This window comes from Schistocerca americana, chromosome 2 (assembly GCF_021461395.2).
Source record: "Schistocerca americana isolate TAMUIC-IGC-003095 chromosome 2, iqSchAmer2.1, whole genome shotgun sequence".
NCBI lineage: Eukaryota > Metazoa > Arthropoda > Insecta > Orthoptera > Acrididae > Schistocerca > Schistocerca americana.
In genome coordinates, this window is record NC_060120.1 from 419626586 (window position 1) to 419632211 (window position 5626).

Sequence of the window (5626 nt, forward strand, 5' to 3'; positions counted from 1 at the left end):
AATGGAAAAAAGGACATTCCTGCGCGAGAGAAGTCTACTGCTATGAAACATACGCCTTAAATTTGAGGAAGCAATATCTGAGACTATACATTTGGAGCACAACATTATATAGTAGTGAAACATGGACAGTGGGAAAACCGCAACAGAAAAGATTCGAAGCATTTGTGATCTGGTGCTACTGACGAGTGCTGAAAATTAGGTAGACTGATAAAGCACTCCGTCTTCAGGCCACGAGTGGCCTACTGGGACCATCCGACCGCACTGTCATCCTCGGTGGAGGATGCGGATAGGAGGGGCGTGGGGTCAGCACACTGCGCTCTCCCGGTCGTAAGATGGTATTCTTGACCGAAGCCGCCACTATTCGGTCGAGTAGCTCCTCAATTGGCATCACGAGACTGAGTGCACCCCGAAAAATGGCAACAGCGCATGGGGCCAGGATGGTCACCCATCCAAGTGCCGACCACGCCCGACAGCGCTTAACTTCGGTGATCTCACGGGAACCGGTGTGTCCACTGCGGCAAGGCCGTTGCCTTTAGGTAGACTGATAGAGTAAGAAATGAGGAGGTTCTGTGCAGAATCGGAAAGGAATATGTGGAAAACACTGAGAAGGAGATGGGACAGGATGATGGAACATCTGTTAAGTTACGACGGAATGACTGCTGTGGTAGTGGAGGGAGCTGTATAGGGCAAAAACTGTAGAGGAAGACAGAGACTGCAATGCTCTACTTCTTGCTTCGCAGTGTTATATGCTAATGTCACGACAGGGAGCAGCGAGGAACATCAGCGTTCATTGACAGTATGCCTGGTAACGTCTTATTCAAGTAGTTTATGATACCATTCGTCTGGTGGATGATGTCCCAACGTAAAGTTACCGCTGATTCTAGCTTCGACTAGAAAACTTTCTCATCTCTGAGACGATCACAAGTAGTGCTCAGTGCTTTTAAATTACGTCTTCTACGAGCATCCTTCCAATTTATGAAGGTTCGGCATCCTGCACAGCTTTGATGACAGCTTAGCTAGTGAGGTAGTGCAGTCTACTTACCTATCGATTTCCGTTTGTCGATATTGGTAACCTCTTGAAGGGGTCGATTCCAATCAGATTGAATGGCGCTGGTGCAGGTCAAACATGTAGCAGATGCCGCGGAGGTAATTGCGGCATCTCTTTCATCACTGTTATTCGTTACAGTGGCTGCAATAATGTCTGACGGACTTCGCCAGTGATACCTGAGGCTAATTTTCTCGAGTATACTCAGGAATACTAGTTTATCGAGTGTTGGTACGTCGTAGAAATTGTTCAGGATAGCTGACGCACTGGATCATATTTCTTCTTATACTATGTTCCATACGTTAATATGATCCTTTTCTTTAGGCTTCCATGGGTTTCAGTTCTGCTGTATTTTCCCTCTGTTCAGTAGTAGTGTCATTGAATGCAACAATGATTGAGATTTCTTCCAAAAAGCAGACCTTTTGAACCCATAACCCAAAAGCCGTGATGTGTTCTGAACGTAGTCTCTTCCCGGTCAGCCAGCTCAACCTCGATTTGCCAGTAATCGCTCTGCGTATCCGTGGTTGCTACTTTCAGTCTTGGGTATCATAAAAATGTGGTAATGTGCGTCATGTTTTTAGTCGTTTTGTTTAGGCATCGGTTCAAGTTCCGTCCTTTTTCTTTGAAAATACTCCAGAGAATGGTCAAAGACATTTTAAATGTTCAATAATGCCATCCTGCAGCATCCTCTCCACCTCTTCCCTAATTATTCATTGCTCAGCCGGCGACACCCCATACACTCTCTGGCTGACTCCATCTTCTCCATCGGCGATCACGGCAATCAGTCGCGATCACTGACTAAAAAACAACACTGCGAGAAGTTCCGTGTCATGCCACATACAGAATCACGTTTGGCGCTGAATAGCTGGACTAGTCTCAGGAGTCAGGGCTTATAACTTCGATATTCTGCAGCGTCGTTGGATGACGTTTCTGGACACCGGTTCCTATCCTCGATTTGTTGCTCAAGACACCCTCCACAATCCTTCGAAGTTTGTATCAACATTTCTGGGATACCCTGAATATGCCAGCCGTGATGCCCGCAAGAAATCTCATCCGAGAACAGGACTATCAGTACATTATGTTAAAACAACAAAATCCTGTTGTCTGGACATATTTCCCAGTTTCGGTCATCACCACAATCACTTTCGTATCAGGGAACACAATTTTATTAAGCTAACGATTATAATCATTTGACACTGTAGAAAGAGATGTCCTAAAGTCGGTCACCTTCTGGACAGGCAAGATTTCCTGACATCTCGGTAACTGTCGCCCCCAGAGGATTTTCTCTGCGGAGTTTTACTGAGTTCAGCGGTTTGACGAATGGCTGTCACCTCCATACAGCGACAGGGAACAGCTCCGGTGTGTTGGGAAGCGACGTCGACCAGAGCACTGCAATTGACTGGAGTGAATAGGACTGTTGTGACGATTAATGCCTTGCGGGGTAACAGTCATCGAATACTTCAAATAGATCAAATAGCTCTAAGCATTATGGGACTTATTATCTGAGGCCATCAGATGAACTAAGTAAACCTAATAACCTAAGAACATCACACACATCCATGCCAGAGGTAGGATTCGAACCTGCGACCGTAGCAGCAGCGCGGTTCCGGACTGAAGTGCCTAGAACCACTCGGCCACAGCGGCCGGCCATCGAATACTCCTCCTACCGAGCGAGGTGGCGCAGTGGTTAGCACACTGGACTCCCATTCGGGAGGACGACGGTTCAATCCCGTCTCCGGCCATCCTGATTTAGGTTTTCCGTGATTTCCCTAAATCGCTTCAGGCAAATGCCGGGATGGTTCCTTTGAAAGGGCACGGCCGATTTCCTTCCCCATCCTTCCCTCACCCCGAGCTTGCGCTCCGTCTCTTATGACCTCGTTGTCGACGGGACGTTAAACACTAATCTCCTCCTCCTCCTCCTCCTCCTCCTCGAATACTCCTCTCCTTTTTGTGTAGTGGCGAGGTGTCCAGAGCGTCCAGAAATTTAGCGGCGAGTTGTTTCTAACTATTCTTCTCTGTGGGGTAATATGTGGTGGAGGATTTGGTCCAATGCTGTGTTTGCTTAGTTCATTCTCCATGCCACGTTCGACTGATAACTGAGATTGGTGTTAACTATCGAGACCCCTCATCTTCCACATTCCTTTTTAGGTCATGACGTAAATGGTCGTCCTCCATGACTGCTACTTATTGTGTTCTATGCGACGGGGCCGTTGAAGAGTTCACACGAATGCGCATTTACAAATGTTCTTGAAAAATGTTAGTGCAAATTTTGGCTCTCACGTAAGTCTCAGGGGATGATTTCAACACTTGGTGCATTAGTACATCGTCCCACACCCGGTAATTAGTTACAGTTTTTGAATTAATATTCACTCAGACAGGAGTACAGTTTATACTAGGAAAAAATTAGGCGAATATTATAGCAAAATCACTTTTCACGACATAGTTCAATTAAGTTTTTGTCGTCATTATTTACTGGCGTCGTCCTTTTCTTTCACACAATGAAATTAGCACTGGAGAGACGGTTTACAGTTTTACTTTAACAATAATTTGACTCCGAGCTCCCAATAGCAGTAATGTAGGCTGCTATAATCGAAAGTTACTCAACCAACTAGAACGGAACCATAAGTCCCACTGTCCTCTTTGTTCTAACAGTTTTGGTGCGAAATGACAGATCGCCACATGTTCACTTACGCCGATGTATACCTCGTAATTCGTACTCACAGAAATAATCGTAGCACTTCCAGTTCACCAGATATATGCTTGGACACTTGCACTATTAAACAATACTCTGTCGAAGTTAATCGGTGCGAAAAATTCTTACTCAAACGACCACATGGGCCACCCTCGCTCGCCACCCACCCTCCAAAACGACTGACCTCGTTTGTATAGGCTCGGATGTCTACCCCTCACCCCTTCCCCACCACCCAACGCCCTTGCTACGTAAGTACCAATCTCACCAGTTAAGGTTACAAATTTTGACACATACATCCCTCAACAGAAATAAGTACACCATCGGAACCGCACTAAAAATTACATCTTATTTACTATGTTACATTAATTTCTAGTATTATTCTAACGCCCGAAAATCAAGTTTTAGTTTTTGCAAAATTGAGCCACTTAGCGCATATTGTTTGTTTACATCTGTGCTGCAAAGTTTTAACATAGAGATGCATCTAGCACTGTTTTTAGGCGTAATCTATAGCGATTTACACATTGCGCTGCTCAAAATCTCCATATCTATAATAATTAGTTAATTATGGGAGATAAATGTTAATAATAATTTGCAAACGATGGAAACAATTGCAAGTTAATTGTATAGTTTAACTTAACTAGTTTAAAATACATGTGATGCCACCCAAAATATTATATAGTGCCGTTCTTTACGTCATGAATTTTCTATTAAATTTTTATGAGCAATTTCCAATCAAACTTAGTTTATTGTTCTTTAGGAGTTTAATATTTATGAATCTTAACCTATGACTACGGCACTCGATCCGCTATGACGAGACGTTTTTAATGAGAACTCGCTCGTCTCCATAAGTTGTCATTTACTATTTTTATTAATTTTTCAGTACTTTTGATATCAAACAATTTTCAAGTTACTATAACTTTTGACTCTCGTGACTTAAAGAAGGTATGCGCGACTTCAGAAGGTGCATATTGCTGACCCCAACCCACTGCTGCATCGCTCTACGCCGTAAGTTACATAGTTTCCGCGTAATGTGCAGGAGACCAAACAATGCCCCAAGCTGCGGGCCACGTGGCCGCTCGGCGGAGGAGGCATCCCACTGACCCGTTGCAAATCTCCCGCGGGCGCGCCACGCGCTTCCGCGAATGGCGCACCATGTCGCGCCCTCGCTCTCCACAAAGCAATCCTTGCATACTAGACCTATTCATATAGTAACGGAGGTTTGTACCGTCACAACTAGATCAGTCATTTTTGGCTGCCATAAGCTGTCATATCTCTTCTTTACTACCTGGCGTATGAGAGACGAGGCTATAGTGGCCTGATTCGGGTGTCGACAGGGAAGTCGTGGACATGAACTGTTTGTGGGTGTACACACACACACACACACACACACACACACACAGAGAGAGGGAGAGAGAGAGAGAGAGATAGAGAGAGAGAGAGAGACAGAGAGAGAAGAGACACAAATATATACCCGGGTGGGTTGCTATTCCCATACTGGGCGCCTCGCCATGTGGCGTACAGGGGAAGCCCATCAGATATGAAGGGTACTGAGGCAATACAATACTCGGGATGGACCAAAAATAGCACAGGAAATCCAGGCGCGACAGCATCCAGAGTGGGCGGCTTCCTGATCAGTGTCTGTCCACCCAGAGAGTGCAGCTGCAAATGATTGCTCCAGGAATTAACAATCCGTGGTTTTAACCTCCCGGTGGGAACACTGGACCGACCAGATTACTAGCAACCATGACTCGTGCGAGGAATAAAGAGAATGCCCCAGGTGGTAACCCATCCACCCGTCAACAGACGGCCACAGTTAGAACACAAAATTGGTGAATACCAAGCAGGCTTTCGCCCCGGTCGTTCATGAACAGAACAAATCCTCAATCTGA

General features: G+C 45.4%; 1 pseudogene; it reads right to left on the minus strand.

Annotated features, from left to right (window-relative positions):
- Positions 1 to 414: 414 nt before the first annotated feature.
- Positions 415 to 531, minus strand: LOC124597576 (annotated as a pseudogene).
- Between the last annotated feature and the right edge of the window lie 5095 nt (positions 532 to 5626).